Raw genomic sequence first — 18,199 nt, 5'->3', positions numbered from 1 at the left:
AGAGTATAAGGTGAAAGAACTGTTGCTCAGTCAATTCGTATTTAGAAAAAGGTCTTAAAAGGAAATTTTAGTTTAAAACTTAAAGGTCATAGATCATTTCTCTTAAGATAAGGTGTCTCAATCATTTATTCCTTTTTCCTGTGACTACTTTTGGAGACATAATATCTTCAAACGTTGCATTATACAAACAAGAACACCAAAAATGTAATTATTGATTAGATACTCTGCCCAATGAAAAAAATTATTTTATTGGAGATGACTGTCAAAGCTATTTTTATTGCTCTTCTAAAGGCTCAATCTGTAATCATGCACTACACTTCTCTACTCTGAGAACAAAATGAATTAGATGACTGCCTCTCTATTTCAGATTGCATATTATACCATTCTAGGAGCTCAGAGTGTGGGTCTGAAATGAACTGACGTTCTGCATGGGGTGCCTTTTCCTGACGATCTTTAGACTCTCAGGGATAGAGAAATCACTAAGGAGATTTCTGTTTGCAAAGCTTCTGTTAAGTGTGCTCCTATTATTTTAAATCTCTTCTGGAAAATTGCCCCTAAATTCAACTTCTGGAGGCAACAATAAAGTCTGTAAAACTTCATGGAAAAGGAATTTCCACATGTCTATTTGCATTAAAAGACACAAATAGCACTTCTCTCTTCTATTCTTGACACAGTAAAAGTATATATTCAACTGGAGTTGTTTGGTTGTCTATAGCATGAACTGAGGGGTCTATAATGTTAACCCAGTGTCTAAATACTTTTGTCGACTCATCTGAAAATGCGACATGAAATATTTGTTCTTTCTTGGTTAAAATTTTGCCTCTCTAAAAATTGTCAAAATGCAAATAGGACTGAAAGATTAATAAATTAAAATATCCTTTAAATATTAACATTTTTGGGAGGATCAGAACATTAGTTTATTTTTCAACATGTAACAGAAAAAACAGCTGATAGTAACAACATTTCTGATAAAGGGAGAAAGCACAGAATAAGCCTAAGTGTTGGACACCATATAATGAAGACCAGTGTAGATATTACCCACCAGAAAGGGACTCTAGAAAAATAGCAAGGAGAGTTAAGAATGAGAAATGTTAAAAGAAAAAATGGAAAAGTACAAAAAAGTGGGTTTGCCATGCTTTTCTATTTATTTGCATACAAGTGGCCCTACTATCAACTTTCCATTATCTACATGTGAATGATCCACTTTAAATATCTTTGACACATCTTTTGCTCCACTGTGATTAATTTCTTGCCATCAAAAATATCTTTTAGCTAGTCCCCTATGGAATTCACACTAGTTTAAATAATTACTTAAAAAAATGAAGAGGCGAAATAAAACTATCTTAATTTAAATACAAAGGTTTAACTAATAACATTTATGTGGTCATAACTGTGATAGTGGATTTGCTAAGCTTCTACTTCTCATGTAAGTATAATGCTGTCTCTAAGAATCAGCTGATGGTCCTTCCTCGAAGTAAAATGAGGCTTGCTTCTATTTCTCAGTAGAACCTATCACATTCTCAGAATTCCATGGCTGAGAGTCTTCTGTCCCTAAGCCACCAAATAAGGAAGCTGCACTATTTATTTCAGATCTCTTGGACACAATGGTGAAGTTATACACAAAATCTCTGGTCAAATCACTATTGTCCATTAAACAACCTGTGCATAAGATAACTTGACCTAATAGCCTTCCTCTTACAGAAACACCAATAGCAAGAGCTGTATATATTATCTCCATTACTCCTAGAACTCTACCCAGAATGTATCTTTACTTTTTAAAAGGGCCTATTTTGAACTGTGGGGTTGGAGAAGACTCTTGAGAGTCCCTTGAACTGCAAGGAGATCCAACCAGTCCATTCTGAAGGAGATCAGCCCTGGGATTTCTTTGGAAGGAATGATGCTAAAGCTGAAACTCCAGTACTTTGGCCACCTCATGCGAAGAGTTGACTCATTGGAAAAGACTCTGATGCTGGGAGGGATTGGGGGCAGGAGAAGGGGACGACAGAGGATGAGATGGCTGGATGGCATCACTGACTCGATGGACGTGAGTCTGAGTGAACTCCGGGAGTTGGTGATGGACAGGGAGGCCTGGCATGCTGCAATTCATGGGGTCGCAAAGAGTCGGACACGACTGAGCGACTGATCTGATCTGATATTCTATAAAGCCAAACACCAAAATACTAATAATGGCAATTGTTACGTGAAATTATAAGCAATTTTTCTTCTGTGTGACTGTGAAGAGTTTCAGATTTTTTTCACCATGAGAGTATATGATTATAATAAGGAAAAAATATTATATATATGGTTAATTTCAATCTTTGACGATGAAATTTCTCAAACAAAACTGTTCTATCTCTGTGAATGCAAATTACATGTTATTAATACTTCTTTCCTAGACTTAAGCATTTTCTTCTGTATGTTCTATTTGTTTATATAAATGTATCATATTTTACATGCTTTCCGAGTACACATTCTGGATCTTATTACATAATTATATTCTCCCACAGTGGTTCATTGTCCCTCATATTTGTAAAGCAATTAGTAGCTGTTTGAGGAATGAATGATACTTCCAAGAATGCAAAGATTAGAGTTCATGTAGTCATCTGATACACACCAGAACTGTTAAAATGTTCAAATGCTTCCATACTGATGGGTAATCCTAGAATGGTGATGTAATAAGCAAAACAAAGTTAAGGAAATTTATAAATTATAAGTTCACTTCATTAATTCAAGCCTATTGTTAGGGTTTGTCATTAAAACACATCCTAACTGAGCCTCTTATACTAGTGACAGATAAGAAATATTTGCAACACCCATCTGCTTGGCCCATATTACAGTATGCTGCAAGAGTATACTGCATATTCTTTATGAGACATCTTAAAAGCATCACCAGTTCACAATATTCCCAAATTACATAGTCACTTCTATTTCTAAAATGTTTAGGTTTTTTTGTTGTTGTTGTTAGCTTTGTTGTCAGTGCATTACAGTTCTTATGTAAGGAATAAATGCAGTTTTTTCCATTTATAAGACTATAAGAAAATAATAAAAATAAGTACTCAGAATAAAAAAACTACAAAGTTATGATACTTTCTTAATGTTCTTTTGAATATTATAAACATTAATTTTATGAATCTAGAGGAAACCATGTTAATGAAGAAACAAGACTGGCAACATCTAATACTATACAAAGTGATAACAGCCTAGAATGTAGAATGTCTTTTGACGCTAAGCACAGACACTGCAAAGAGAAATAAATTTTAATTCTGAAATTTAAAAAATGACTTATTTGAACAAAAATGCAATTGACTCATTTTCTTAACAAAAGGTTAAATAAAATGATGGTCAAATGTGTTATTGTTTATTTTTATCAGAATTCATTTTTATCAGAATAGCAATGATGTTAAGCCCATAGTCCCCAGATAAAATCCCTAAGGAAAATATGAAAGAGGCATTCATAGACTGGTGCCTCTGTTCTACCTATTTTGAATAATTACTATGTGCCAAGTACTGTTCCTAATGTATAATTCCTCATCTGAATCTCAAAACTATCTTACACACACAGACTGGAAGAAAATATAGCACATATATTAAAGGATAATATCCAAAATATATAAAGAACAACTACAAAATCTAGCAACTTGATTTTTTAAATGAACAAAAGCCATGAACAAAATTCACAGAAGATATACAAAGAATAAATAAGCACATGACATGGTTCTCATCATTGTCAGCCATCAGGCCAATGCCAATTAAAAAGAAAATATAAAAGAATATTATAAATATGGCCATTCCCTGGTTGCCTAATGGTTAGGATTCTGGGCTTTCACTGCCACAGCCTGAGTTCAATCCCTGGTCAGGGAACTGAGATTCTGCAAGCCGCACAGCACATCCAAAAAAAAAAAAATTTAAAGAATATTACAAATAATTTTTACATCCTAGAACATTTAAAATAACTATAAGTTCAAAAGATATTTTATCAGTGTCAATAAAGGAAATGAAAAATATTAAGAAAAATCTATCATAACACTATCATATCACATTACATTTATAACACTATATATTGTAGATAAAAATTATTAAGCATTTTTAGACATGAAATATTTACATAGAACTTAAAAGCAATTACTATGGGTGTATCACTACAATTCAGATTTAGGTTTTCATTTGCTTAAAAAAAATACATCTATTGCAAATATTTTCAAACTGTAGTCTAGGAACTTCTGGGATCTCTGAGATGATTACAGAGGGTCTGCAAGGTTAAAATTATTTCCATAATAATGCCCAGATATCATTTGCCTTTTGTAACTACCATTCTCTCATTTTCATTAAACAGTAATACCTCCCAGCCTTGTATATTTAAATAGACATGTATATATGTCTTATAGAAGCATATCCTTGACAAATATAAAAGGATATATACTAGGTTGCTAACAACATATATCAGGTTCCTACCTGGTGAGGAAGTGGGGAGGTATAACGAAGAGGTAGAGAAAAAATCTAGCAGAAACAAAAAATAGCTTAAAAAATAGTTATATGATTACATTTAGGTAAAATGATGGGAAAAAATACAAAAGCTTTTAAGAAGAAAAAAAACCAGAGCCCAAACCAATTTTCAAAAATGATTTAACCTATAGGTTGTCAAACTTTTTTGAGTCATGGTAACCTTGTATGTGTTAGTTGCTCAGTCACGTCCATCTCTTTTTGATCCCATGGACTGTAGCCCACCAGGCTCCTTTGTCCATGGAATTCTCCAGGCAAGAATACTGGAGTAGGTTGCCATTCCCTTCTCCAGAGGACCTTCCTGACAAAGGGATCAAGCCCAGGTCTCCTGCACTGTGGGCAGAGTCTTTACCCACTGAGCCACCAACTTTAGTGCCTGACTAATTTTTTTGTGACATTCTTAGGCCAGGAGAAAATATAAGAGTTCTGTTACACCCAAACAGCTATTTATGCCTCAACCACTTAATAGCCATTTGGAAAGATAATTCACATAAAATGAAATTTTTTATTCTTAAGGACAGTTACTTACAAATGAGATGTGTGTGCCTACAGGTCACTACCCAACTCCTCAGAGGTTGAAAACACTCTCACTTCCTATTGCTTATCACTGGTACTTGTTTTATATCCATCACAGTAATCACCAAAACCCAACTTCACAAAGATATGACCTAATCAAAAGGAATATAGCAGAATTTGAGGTTGAAAATGAACTATCCTAGAACTAATAATTTGCACAGATGTTTAGTATCACTGTGTTCCCCTTGAATATTTAAAATAATCTGCAGTACCCCTACGAGTGCTCCTCACTTGCCCTAAGGTGTCTCAGTGCTTTTGAAAACAATATATTTAAATCATAGAGTGCTTTTCATTGTTACCTTAGTTAGTTCTGCATTAGACAGCTGTTTGTGATTAGAAAATCCCATTATTATCAACTAAGATCTTAAAATAAATTAGCAAATCATCCAGTATAGCAAAATAGGGTGATTTTTGACATTTTTCTGATAATTCATGGATTTGGACAGTTCGTACTGCTGCTCTGACATACATGGTTTTTTTCCTCCCCGTCTTATGAGTTTCCTTTCCCAACTCTGGTTCCTTGAAAAATTTAAAGATGATTCCACATAAAAGCAAAATAATGACCTGTGAGAGTTCAGGCACCTGCTATTTTCAGTACAGGTTCATGATCATTTAGAACTACCTCACCAGAAAACACCTAGGCAAGTTGAGGTCATATACAATAATATAACCAAGTTCTTAATTGTTTCATCATTGGTACATAAATGCCAGTTTCCTAATCTTAGCAAATAAATCTGAGCAGTATGCAAATAGTACTGACAAGTGGAGAAACTACACGTAGACAGAATATTACTCTTGGCATAGCACAAAAATATCATCAGCTTCAGGCAAAAAATTAAGAAGCAGAAATTACTGTTCTATATGTACTTCCACTTAAAAAATAAATACTCTAGAACTTTTGGGAAAGATTTTGAAAGAACTACAGTTGACCCTTGAACAATGAGCTTGCTAGGGAACTAACCCTCGTTCCCATGAAGTTGAAAATCCACATATAAGTGTAGAATCTGCCTTCTGTATTCACAGTTCCACATCCATGGAGTCAAACATCTGCAGACTCGATCATGTAGTACTGAAAATGACATAAAGAAAGCCTGTAAAACTCAGACTGGAGGTAAAAGAGCAGTTGGAGGTGAGGACACTATCACCTGGGGATGGGGGTCAGGAATCTGCAGCTCTCTTTCTCCTCCTAGAATTCAAAAAGCCGTTTCCAGTTGCCAAAATACATCACACATTTCCTGTCTAATTAAATTCTCAGGCCCATCCTATGAAACTGAGTTCAACAAGAAGCATATTGTGCCACTTTGGTGTACATTGGTCACTCACAGATGATGTGTGAGGGAATGTTCTCACATTACGGCTTTAACATCTAGAAACTTGAAATGAAATTGGAAGGAACCTAAGAGACAGGGTTTAAACTCTAGCCTTCAAGCACATATAGGTCTTAATTACACATCCTCTGTTCCTGAAGGCTTCCTGGAAGTCTTCCTGGAAGTCTTCCTGGGAAGCACCACCCTCCCACATACACCCACATTCCATCACTCATTCCAGTACCTCCTACACTATTATAGACTGGAACCACGATCTCTCTTAACTTAAACTCATTTTCTGTGACACTATCATCCATACAAGGTAAATGTCTACTTGTAAAGTTTCTAGCTGGAGCACAATGGCAACAAAGGACCACTTAAAATAGCACCTAGCACAGCTACCCACAAGGGCTGCCTGCAGCCAGCTACTTTAGGATCCAGCCTTGCCCAAGTGTGGGCCAGAACTAGCCCTGAATCCCTAGGCCCCTCTGTCAGCTGACCTGTAACCCAGCCTTAACAACCTTCTGGCCAGCAGCCACCATATGAGGCAGCATCTGGCAGTCAACTGCCTATCAGTATACACACAATTATCAGCGCCACAACAGAACAGCCCAAGCAGCCGGCATGGGGGGCACTCCTAGAGCATATAACTCTGGTGACCAGAGGGGAATGTGGTACTGAGCTCCGCAGGAATCTACATAAGGCCACTTCAAGAATGGGATGCATAATCAATCTAACCAACCTAACTGGCAAGACTATCACTCAGATTTGAAGGGAAGATAGAGAGTTTTATAGACAAACAAAAGCAAAAAGAGCTCAGTACCACTAATCAACTTTAGAAGAAATGTTAAAGGGATGTCCATAAGGGGGAAAAATGACCACAATTACAAATTTGAAAATTATGAAAGGAAAAATCCAACTGATAAGTACATAGTAAAGACAGTAAATCGGCTACTTATAAAGCTAATAGGAGGGATAAAGAACAAAAGTAATATAATCATTTATAAATTATCTATATCCACAATAAGTAGTTAATTGTGGATCCAAGAATCCCTTGCATAAGGGATATGCAAAAGAAAAAGATGCAAATTATGTCAAAAACATTAAGTACAGTAGGAAAGTAAAAATTCAAAGTTGTGAGAATGTGTTTGAACTTATGAAATTAATAACTTAAAATAATAATATATACTTATAAATGCTATTGTATATGAACCTCATGGTGACCACAAACAAAAATCTATAATAAATGCACACACAGAAAAAATAAAAGAATTCCAATATAACATAATCCAGTTATCAAATGTAAAGGGGACAGAGCAAAAGAAGAACAGAACAAAGAAAAAACTATTTTTAAAACCCTGCAAACAATAAAAATGGCAATAAGTACATATTTATCAATAATTACTTTAAACATAAATGGACTAAACGCTCCAAGCAAAAAGCATGGAGTGCTGGAATAGACCAAAAACAACAAGACCCATCTATATGCTGCCTACAAGAGAATCACTTCAGCCCTAAAGACACACACAGGCTGAAAGTGAGGGAATGGGAAAAAGTATTCCATGAAAATGGAAACAAAGCTGGGGTAGCAATACTTACAAAAGGTAAAATACTTTAAAACAAAGAGTATAACAAGAGTCAAGGAAGGAATGATCAAGGGATAAATCCAATAAGATATAACAATTGTACTCAGAAAACTATTATATGATACTGATGAAAAAAATGGAAGGACACACTAGCAGGGGGAAAGATATACTGTGTTCACGGATTAAAAGATTTAATATTATTAGAATGACCATACAACCCAGGGCAATCTATGCTTTCAGTGCATTCCCTATCAAAATACCAATGATATTTCTGACAGAACTAGAAAAAAATAATTCTAAAAATTTTTATGGAACCACAAAAAGGCCATGGGTAGCCCAAAACAATCTTGAGAAAGAATAACAAAGCTAGAGGTACAATGGTCCATGATTTCAAACTATACTGCAAAGCTACAGTTTTCTGAAGACTATGGTACTGACACAAAAACAGACACACAGGTTAACGAAACAGAACAGAAAGCCCAGAAATGAACCCACACTTCGAGGGCAAAGGCAATGGCACCCCACTCCAGTACTCTTGCCTAGAAAAGCCCATGGATGGAGGAGCCTGGTAGGCTGCAGTCCATGGGGTCGCTAGAGTTGGACATGACTGAGCGACTTCACTTTCACTTTTAACTTTCATACTTTGGAGAAGGAAATGGCAACCCACTCCAGTGTTCTTGCCTGGAGAATCCCAGGAATGGCGGAGCTGGTGGGCTGCCATCTATGGGGTCGCACAGAGTCGGACACGACTGAAGCAACTTAGCAGCAGCAGCAGCAACCTTCAACAAAGGTGGCAAGAAATAACAATGGAGAAAAGGCAGCCTCTTCAATAAATGGTGTTGAGAAAACTAGAAAACTACACGTGAAAGAATCAAACTGGGCTTCTCTCTCATACCATATATAAAAATAAATTCAAAATGGATTAAAGCCCAAAATTTCATTCAGGTCAAAATGAAAGACCTGAAACCATAAAACTTTTGAAAAACTACATAGGCAGTATGCTCTTTGACATCAGTCTTAGCAATATTTTTTTGGATCTATCTCCTAGACAAAGAAAATAAAAGCAAAAATAAACAGTGGGGCCACATCAAACTAAAAAGCTTCTACATAGAAAAGGGAATAATCAATAAAATGAAAAGCTAGCTAACTGAATGGGAGAAGTTACTTGCAATCAATGTATCTCGTAAGGTGTCAATACCCAGAATATACAAAGAACTCATACAACTTAACATAAAAAAAAAACTTGATTTTGTTAAAAGGCAAAGGTCCTGAATAGACATTTTTCCAAAGAAGACATACAGATGACCAACAGAAACTTAAGAAAATGCTCAACATCACTAACCAACAGGGAAATTCAAATTAAAATCACAATGATACGTCACTTCACACCACTCAGAATGGCTACTGCAAAACAATAACAACAACAAATAACACATGTTAGCAAGGGTGTGAAGCAAGAGAAACTCTCATGCTTTGTTGGTAGGAATGGAAATTGGTACAGCTACTATGGAAACAGTGCAGAAGTTTCCCAATAATTAAAAATAAAATACCCCACAAAATCAGCAATTCCACTTCTGGTTACTTTTTCAAGGAAAACAAAAAAACTAATTCAAAAAGATATATGCACTCTGTTCACTGCAGTGTTACTTTGAACAGCCAAGATATTGAAGCAACCTCACTGTCCATCAACAGAAAAATAGATAAAGAAGATGTGGTGTGTACACACTCACACACACACAGGAATATTATACACCCTATAAAAAAGAATGAAACCATGCCATTTGTGACAATATGGATGAGTCCAGAGGTATTATATTCAACTGAAATATGTCAGATGTATGATTTCTCTTATATTTAGAATCTAAAGAACAAAATAAATAAACAAATATAACAGAACAGAAATAAACCCACAAGTGTAGAAAACAAACTGGTAGCATATGGGAAGATGGGGGAAAGGGAGGGCAATAAGAAAAATAGATGAGGGAGATTAAGAGATTCAAACTTCCAGTTATAAAATAAGTAAGTCATGGGGAAATAACATATAGCATAGGAAACACAGTCAATAGTACTGGAATAACCTTTTGTGGTGATGGACAGTAACTGGACATATTGTGGGGATCATTTTGTAATATATAAAAACATCAAACTACTCTGCTGAACACCTGAAATTAAATTAATATCGTAAGCCAATTATACTTCAATTAAAATCAAATAAAAGTAAAGATAAGCAGGGAAGGAGACATATAAATGAATGATTCTTGTGGTAACAGATTAGAAATGGAAACACCAGTATGAATTCAAGTATATGTATACTATTTCATGTGTGTGTCTATATATATATACATAAATATATCAACAACACAAAGATGTTGTTGTGTGTGTGTGTATATATATATATCGGTTTAGTTCAGTTCAGTTGCTCAATCGTGTCCGACTCTTTGCGACCCCATGGACTGCAGCATGCCAGGCCTCTCTGTCCATTACCAACTCCTGGAGCTTACTCAAACGCATGTCCATTGAGTCGGTGATGCCATCAAATCGTTTCATCCTCTGTGGTCCCCTTCTTCTCCCACTTTCAATCTTTCCCAGCATCATGGTCTTTTCAAATGAGTCAGTTCTTTGCATCAGGTGGCCAAACTATTGGAGTTTCAGCTTTACCATCAGTCCTTCCAATGAACATTCAGGACTGATTTCCTTTAGGATGGACTGGTTGGATCTCCTTGCTGTCCAAAGGACTCTCAAGAGTCTTCTCCAACACCACAGTTCAAAAACATCAATTCCTTGGCACTCAGCTTTCTTTATAGTCCAACTTTCACATCCATACATGACTACTGGAAAAACCATTGCTTTGACTAGACAGACCTTTGTTGACAAAGTAATGTCTCTGCCATTTAATATGCTGTCTAGGTTGGTCATAACTTTTCTTCTAAGGAGCAAACGTCTTTTAATTTCATGCCTGCAGTCACCATCTGCAGTGATTTTGGAGCCCCAAAAAATAAAGTCTCTCACTGTTTCCACTGTTTCCCCATCTATTTGCCAAGAAGTGATGGGACCAGATGCCACGATCTTAGTTTTCTGAATGCTGAGTTTTAAACCAACTTTTTCACTCTCCTCTTTTACTTTCATCAAGAGGCTCTTTAATGCTTCTTCACTTTCTGCCATAAGGATGGTATCATCTGCATATCTGAGATTCATATTCATATTCATCTGCATATGAATATCTGCATATTGATATTTCTCCCAGCAATCTTGATTCCAGCTTGTGCCTCATCCAGCCCAGCATTTCTCATGATGAACTTTGCATATAAGTTAAATAAGCAGGGTGACAATATATAGCCTTGACGTACTCCTTTCCCGATTTGGAACCAGTCTGTTGTTTCATGTCCAGTTCTAACTATTGCTTCTTGACCTGCATACAGATTTCTCAGGAGGCAGGTCAGGTGGCCTGATATTCCCATCTCTTTAAGAATCTTCCACAGTTTGTTGTGATAAACACAGTCAAAGGCTTTGGCATAGTCTATAATACAGAAGTAGATGTTTTCCTGGAACTCTCTTGTTTTCTCGATGATCCAACAAATGTTTGCAATTTGATATCTGGTTCCTCTGCCTTTTCTAAATCCAGCTGGAACATCTGGAAGTTCACGGTTCACATACTGTTGAAGCCTGGCTTGAAGAAGTTTGAACATTACTTTGCAAGCATGTGAGATTAGTGCAATTGTGCGGTAGTTAGAACATTCTTTGGGATTGGAATGAAAACTGACCTTTTCCAGTCCTGTGGCCACTGCTGAGTTTTCCAGATTTGTTGGCATAATTAGTGCAGCACTTTCACAGCATCATCTTTTAGGATCTGAAATAGCTCAACTGGAATTCCATCACCTCTACTAGCTTTGTTCATAGTGATGCTTCCTAAGGCCCACTTGACTTCACATTTCAGGATGTCTGGCTCTAGGTGAGTGATCACACCATCATGGTTATCTGGGTCATGAAGATCTTTTTTGTATAGTTCTTCTGTGTATTCTTGCCACCTCTTCTTAATATCTTCTGCTTCTATTGTATATATATATATATATACATGTTGTATATACACATACATATATATGTATGTGTATATCTATATACATATATATGTATAGATATGTATATACATACATAAATATATATACATATATATCAACAACAAGCCTAAGATCAACAACATTCCAGAATCAGGAAGCATACCTAGTGCCCAGATATCCATTTTTAATACCATTGTCTAATATAAAATATGAATACAATATGGAATTTATTATTACTTAAATTGGTGCATTAATTGTAACAAATATATCTTATAAATGTAAAGTGTTAATTAAGAAGGGAAGCTGGATATGGGTCTATGAAAACTGTACTATTTGCACATTTTTTTGGTAAAACAAAACCTGTTTGAAACACTAAAGTTAATTTAAAAAATAAAGCAAACATGAAAGTTAATTTAATTTAATAGCACCTTGCACAATGGCCAACATACATATCAGATCAGATCAGTTGCTCAGTCGTGTCCGACTCTGTGAACCCATGAATCGCAGCATGCCAGGCCTCCCTGTCCATCACCAACTCCCGGAGTTCACTCAGACTCACATCCATCGAGTCAATGATGCCATCCAGCCATCTCATCCTCTGTCGTCCCCTTCTCCGCCTGCCCCCAATCCCTCCCAGCATCAGAGTCTTTTCCAATGAGTCAACTCTTCACATGAGGTGGCCAAAGTCCTGGAGTTTCAGCTTTAGCATCATTCCTTCCAAAGAAATCCCAGGGCTGATCTCCTTCAGAATGGACTGGTTGGATCTCCTTGCAGTCCAAGGGACTCTCAAGAGTCTTCTCCAACACCACAGTTCAAAAGCATCAATTCTTTGGAGCTCAGCTTTCTTCACAGTCCAACTCTCACATCCATACATGACCACAGGAAAAACCATAGCCTTGACTAGACGAACTTTTGTTGGCAAAGTAATGTATCTGCTTTTGAATATGCTATCTAGGTTGGTCATAACTTTCCTTCCAAGGAGTAAGCGTCTTTTCATTTCATGGCTGCAGTCACCATCTGTAGTGATTTTGGAGCCCAGAAAAATAAAGTCTGACACTGTTTCCACTGTTTCCCCATCTATTTCCCATGAAGTGATGGGACAGGATGTCATGATCTTCGTTTTCTGAATGTTGAGCTTTAAGCCAACTTTTTCACTCTCCACTTTCACTTTCATCAACAGGCTTTTGAGTTCCTCTTCACTTTCTGCCATAAGGGTGGTGTCATCTGCATATCTGAGGTTATTGATATTTCTCCCAGCAATCTTGATTCCAGCTTGTGTTTCTTCCAGTCCAGCGTTTCTCATGATGTACTCTGCATATAAGTTAAATAAACAGGGTGACAATATACAGCCTTGATGTACTCCTTTTCCTATTTGGAACCAGTCTGTTGTTCCATGTCCAGTTCTAACTATTGCTTCCTGACCTGCATACAGATTTCTCAAGAGGCAGATCAGGTGGTCTGGTATTCCCATCTCTTTCAGAATTTCCCACAGTTTATTGTGATCCACACAGTCAAAGGCTTTGGCATAGTCAATAAAGCAGAAATAGATGTTTTTCTGGAACTCTCTTGCTTTTTCCATGATCCAGCGGATGTTGGCAATTTGATCTCTGGTTCCTCTGCCTTTTCGAAAACCAGCTTGAACATCAGGAAGTTCACGGTTCACATACTGCTGAAGCCTGGCTTGGAGAATTTTAAGCATTACTTTACTAGCGTGTGAGATGAGTGCAATTGTGCGGTAGTTTGAGCATTCTTTGGCATTGCCTTTCTTTGGGATTGGAATGCAAACTGACCTTTTCCAGTCCTGTGGCCACTGCTGAGTTTTCCAAATTTGCTGGCATATTGAGTGCAGCACTTTCACAGCATCATCTTTCAGGATTTGGAACAGTTCAACTGGAATTCTATCACTTCCACTAGCTTTGTCCATAGTGATGCTTTCTAAGGCCCACTTGACCTCACATTCCAGGATGTCTAGCTCAAGGTCAGTGATCACACCATTGTGATTATCATACAACAGGTGCCCAATAAGCATGTGTTAGGTAGCTAAGTGAAAAAATGCTACAAATGAATGCCACAAAAAATGCTACAAATCATTTCTTATTAGAAATGATTCTAACATCCAGTAAACTGTATTGATAAAAACATGTTTTAAAACATGTTCTGCAACTTGTTCTTGTTCTGTAACTTATCAAGTTGCATTTTTGTAACTACTGGCAGATCTAGATATAATGAGACCCAGATATAAGCAAACTACATGAATCACAGGTCATACTGACTGGCATACTTACCATTCCATCATGGTTAATAAATTTAAATTATGTTGGTTTTGTTTTTTAAATCACAATGAAACTTAGAAATACCCAGTTCTTAGCACCCAGACAAATAAAACATGTTCCCAAGTTTAGTACCTCTGAATAGTATTTTATTTCTTTGTCAAAGTTATGCACTCAGTCACTTAAGAATTCTGTACTTAGTCAAGTTACACACTGTGTGACTTTCTCTTAGATTGCCTATAAATGTGAATCGAAATATGTCAAGGCATAGGAAAGCATTTCTCTGAAATTCCTCATCACAATTCCTACAAGCATTTGAAAACTTTTTTCTTATTTTCAACAGTGAAACTTGAAGAAAAGAATAGAGTTACCCTACCACCTTGTGGACTGTTAGGGTATAGCTGCTTCAGAGCCAAAAGCACATTTTAAGAATGGGAGGACAGAAAACACTGAACAGTAGTTGCTCATGCTTTCCCATCACCTCCAGTTATTCTGCCTCTAATTCTTCATCTTTACATCTTACCCATTACTCAAAATGTAGTTTAAATGTCCTCACCTTTATCAATGAATAATTTTATCACCAAATTATAGACCATCTATAAGTAATTTTACTCTGAGTATTATGCCTATCAACAGATGGGAATATCAGACTATCTTACCTACCTCCTGAGAAATCTGTATGCAGGTCAAGAAGCAACAGTTAGAACCAGATGTGGAACAACAGACTGGTTCAAAATTGGGAAGGGAGTACATCAAGGCTGGATATTGTCACCCTGCTTATTTAATTTATATGCAGAGTACATCATGCAAAATACCAGGCTGGATGAAACACAAGCTGTAATCAAGATTGCTAGAAGAAATATCAATAACCTCAGATACACAGATGATACCACCCTTATGGCAGAAAGTGAAGAGGAACTCAAAAGCCTCTTGATGAAAGTGAAAGTGGAGAGTGAAAAAGTTGGCTTAAAGTTCAACATTCAGAAAACGAAGATCATGGCATCTGGTCCCATCACTTAGATTATGGCATCTGGTCCCATCACCTCATGGCAAATAGATGGGCAAACAGTGACAGACTTTTTTCTTGGGCACCAAAATCACTGCAGATGGTGACTGCAGCCATGAAATTAAAAGACGCTTACTCCTTAGAAAAGTTATGACCAATCTAGACAGCATATTAAAAAGCAGACATTACTTTGCCAACAAAGGTCCATCTAGTCAAAGGTATGGTTTTTCCAGTAGTCATGTATGAATGTGAGAGTTGGACTAGAAGGAAAGCTGAGCACCGAAGAATTGATGCTTTTTTTTTTTTTTTTTTCAACTTTTAATTAATTTCAGATATACACATGCTCCCCATCCTGAACCCTCCTCCCTCCCAACCTCCCCATACCATCCCCCTGGGCCTTCCCAGCGCACCAGCCCCAAGCATCCAGCATCGTGCACTGAACCTGGACTGGCATCTCGTTTCATACATGACATTTCACATGTTTCAATGACATTCTCCCAAATCTTCCCACCCTCTCCCACAGAGTCCATAAGACTGTTCTATACATCAGTGTCTCTTTTGCTGTCTCGTATACAGGGTTATCGTTACCATCTTTCTAAATTCCATATATATGCGTTAGTATAAGAATTGATGCTTTTGAACTGTGGTGTTGGAGAAGACTCTTGAGAGTCCCTTGGACTGCAAGGAGATCCAACTAGTCCATCCTAAAGGAAATCAGTCCTGAATATTTATTGGAAGGACTGATGCTGAAGCTGAAGCTCCAATAGTTTGGCCACCTGATGTGAAGAACTGATTCATTGGAAAAGGCCCTGATGCTGGGAAAGATTAAAGGCAGGAGGGGAAGGGGATGACAGAGGACGAGATGGTTGGATGACATCACCGACTCAATGGACACAAGTTTGAGCAAGCTCCGGGAGTTGGTGATGGACATGGAAGCCTGGAGTGCTGCAGTCCAGGGGGTCGCAAAGAGTCAGACACGACTGAGCAACTAAACTGAACTTATGACATCTGCTACATTTTTGACCAATTTCTAACTTAAATTTTTTGTTCACCTATCTCTTACCCCTATTTGGAGGCAGTGAATATACAAGCTATGGACTAGTACAGCAGCATCCTCATAAGATGCAGATAAAAAACATTCATGTAATAAATATTTGTTAAAAGAATAAATACGAATGTGGATGGTATGAAACTTCATAGGGACATATGAGAGAAAATTCAGAAGGCAATTATGCTATATGCAATCAATACAAGAAGATTATTTTCATTTGGCTAAACATAAAGTTGCGATTAATATTAAAATATTTAAAATAATATTTTATGATATTTTAGAATTTTGCTAGAAAATAGAATAATTCATAAACAAGTAATTGTTGAAAATATGATAGGCTGAGGAATTTTCAATCATTTAACAAGATGGCAGATTTTTATAATGTTATAGTCATATACACTTTGGGTTGACTTTAATAATTCTAATGAATAAAACCAATGTCATTGTTTTTAAATGTCCATATCATAGAATCATCTCTAATTGTAAATTAAAATTACAAGATAATGACTAAATGAAAATGTGTCTTTGCTCTAAACCTCCATGCTACCTTATATGGTTCCTTTTATTTTCCAGCTGGTATTACAAAGTCTTACATTCACTGGAAGTATTTTGAGGACATGTAGACTGCAAGTACTGAAACCGGCTCATGCCTGCTCTCACCAATAGCTTACTACTCAGAAATTTTCAAGCCATTTGTTAAACTGTTGGTAGGCTGAAACTGGTCATGGTAGGAACATTTACACAACAGAAATCAGAAAACAAATCAAGATACTTTAAAAAATTTTAATCAGGTTTAACTTCTCCACATCTCATTTTCTCTACTTGCATTACTTAGTGAGGAGAGGCAGAGGAGTTCCTACTGCACAAGACTCGAAGGATTGAACAAAATAACCCACATAAAAGGCTGTGTCTACTGTCTGGCATATTAATCGCGCTCACCAAATACTATAATCATTCTCCTTACCCCATCACAGTGCCTTGCAAGCAGTAAATCCCTCAATAAATACTCAGTTGTTAAATGATAAATAAAATAAAGAATTTCAATGGAATATTTTAAGACATGTTAACACTGACAGTAGTTACAGGTTAAAAACAGGACAGATCATTACAAGGGATATAAGTTCTTTGCTGAAAAATAACCCAGACTTCTTTTCTTTGCCTCTTCCTGCTCTAAATAAATTGACAGATTTTTATCTCAAAAATTTCCAGTTATATTCATTTAGATTAGAATTCTAGATATATTTATCTACATAAATATAGATATAGAGAGAGATACAAATCTTTGTTTCCTTCTGCATTTTTTGGCCCTTCTGATTCAGTCTAAAGTGCCTTCCTTTCTCCTGTTCTTCTTAGTTTATTTCACAATGCAAAATATATAATTTATGCCTCATTTTGCTCCAGAAAAGGTTTGTTGTAAATAATAGATAACATGGCTTCATGGTTAGTGAATAAGCTTTTTAAGTTACTCCAACCGAAGAAAATGAAGTAGCTTTTTACTAAGTCTCTTCCACTGATAACATACTCCTGTTTGATTGGCCAATGGCAGAAAATGGGTTTTTTTGAACTGACCTTTGGGGAAAGACAAAAATTAAGTTTCCAAGTACAAAGCTGAAAACCAAATTATCAAGAATTTCAGACACTTTCCAAAAAGGAACACAAGAAATCTTCTTGTCCTTCAAAGTTGATGTCACCCTTTAATCTCTTTACCCACCTCATCACAATCCTAATACGGTGTTTCTTTAGATATAAGGCTGCTTCCATAACTATATTTAAGGATCTGCTGTAGCTTCATGTGCTCACTAATAAAACCAAAAAAATGGAAATAACTAATTAGTTGTAACTATTTAG

At 36.4% G+C, this 18,199-nt stretch overlaps 1 long non-coding RNA gene across 1 annotated transcript in view; it reads right to left on the bottom strand.

Moving 5' to 3' along the window:
- The window catches only part of LOC138984652 (uncharacterized), a 394,050-nt gene that overhangs the window by 363,717 nt on the left and 12,134 nt on the right, over nucleotides 1-18,199 (bottom strand). The gene's annotated exons all lie outside the window — the stretch shown is intronic.

The sequence above is a fragment of the Bos mutus genome, chromosome 22 (assembly GCF_027580195.1).
Source record: "Bos mutus isolate GX-2022 chromosome 22, NWIPB_WYAK_1.1, whole genome shotgun sequence".
NCBI lineage: Eukaryota > Metazoa > Chordata > Mammalia > Artiodactyla > Bovidae > Bos > Bos mutus.
This window is presented reverse-complemented; position numbering and strand designations above follow the sequence as displayed.